The sequence below is a fragment of the Amphimedon queenslandica genome, unplaced genomic scaffold, assembly GCF_000090795.2.
Source record: "Amphimedon queenslandica unplaced genomic scaffold, v1.1 AMPQUscaffold_5112_Cont22913, whole genome shotgun sequence".
Lineage (NCBI taxonomy): Eukaryota > Metazoa > Porifera > Demospongiae > Haplosclerida > Niphatidae > Amphimedon > Amphimedon queenslandica.
This window is the reverse complement of record NW_003554580.1, coordinates 1-1,629: the sequence shown is the minus strand read 5'-3', so window position 1 is coordinate 1,629 and position 1,629 is coordinate 1. Positions and strand designations below refer to the sequence as shown.

Sequence of the window (1,629 nt, the reverse complement as noted above, 5' to 3'; positions counted from 1 at the left end):
TACATGTACCTGTATGTACGCATGTATTTGAAGGAAAAATAACAGTTCCTTTATATTATCATTACGTTTAGTCAATTATTATTAACATAATCATTAGTTAATTAACTATTATTATTGTTATTTTCAGCCTGTTTGGTTTGTGTTCAAATTTTTTTACTGAGAGAGTTAGGAATGACTACATATCAATATATTCATCAATTTTTAATTGTATTTGTAATTTTTGTATACATTCACAGGATAAATCCATTTAGTTTATAAACAGCTTAAATGATGAGTTACTTAAGAAGGAGGCCACTACTGACTCAAGGAGTGAGACCTTCTCTTCAACAATGAAGGTATGATGTAGATCAGGTTAATAATAGTCATGATTTTATAGTGGTGTGGCCATTTATATTGTGTACCTGTACATACTGAATTTGTTATGCTTTCTAATACTATTTTCAAGGCTAAAATCTTGGGTTTTTTCCAAAAAATGGCAATGAAATCACCTTAAATTTTGTTTACATTTATGATACACATTGCTGTTCTTATGCCATGTAGAAAGTTTGACATGATTCTGATTGAAATTTTTCAAGCTACAGCCATTTTAAGAAAAAGCCAAATTTCTGAAAAATACACAAGGCCTTGTGTTCTATCCAAAAAATTGTTTCAAATCACTCCTACTTATTATTACATTTTCTAATACGTATTGATGTACATGTACTTATAATGTACACATTACATGTATGCTGTGTAGAACATTTGAGCTGATTCCAACTTTATTTTTTAAGTTACGGCCATTTTGAGAAAATGTCGAAATTCTGAAAATTGTACCCCAAGGTTATATATAGTCCATATTTTGTTCAAAATGGGTCAAACCAAAATTACCCCAATTTTATTACAATATTGATGTCCTTATGCTTTGTAGGAATTAAGTTTGAGCTGATTCCGACTTTAATTTTTCAAGTTACGGCCATTCTGTCCTTTTATTAGAGGTACCTCCTATACTTTATTTAGGATTATATTTACTTAATGTACATGTATGTAGCCCCTAGTCTTATTATACAGTTTTTGTTGTCTCATCTTTTCTAGTTTAATTTGGTGAGACTGTTCAAGAGGGTAATCTCCTCACACAACTTTAAGTACTTCATTAAATATTCCTACATGTAAGTCACATCACTGGTAGGTACAACACAGTATATACATGTACATGTACACAGGCTCCAAATAGGCTGTATATATGTATGTGCATGGGCCCTAGGACAGTAACTCTGATGGGGTCCTGATGATGATATGATTTTATATTAAGTACATGTACATCTTTTGAAGCTTTTGTCTACATTTAATAACATGTATATCATCAATATTTAAAGGTGTATTTTAAAGTTTGTATTAGGCCCCCAAGCCCCAAGAGTTTACTATAAACCTGAGACAGGGGGCCCCTTTATTTGGGGGCCTAGTGCTAATTCCCCTTGTCCCCTCCTATTGGTAGCCATGCATGATGTACATGTGACTAGTAACGTGTTATCTTGTAATATTTTTATTTAGAAATGTTCAGCTAATGGTACAGGATGTGGTGTTTGTCATTCAAGAGATCTGTTGTTCAGGTTTAGTAAAGATGTGGTTACATGTCCTAACTGCTACCCACAC

At 32.4% G+C, this 1,629-nt stretch overlaps 1 long non-coding RNA gene across 1 annotated transcript; it reads left to right on the top strand.

The window, feature by feature from the left end:
• The first annotated feature begins 949 nt into the window (after nt 1-949).
• LOC109592465 (uncharacterized) lies at nt 950-1,621 on the top strand. The gene is made up of 3 exons (XR_002190367.1): nt 950-974; nt 1,072-1,145; nt 1,528-1,621. It is a non-coding gene; the product is annotated as an uncharacterized LOC109592465 (long non-coding RNA).
• Nucleotides 1,622-1,629: the final 8 nt, after the last annotated feature.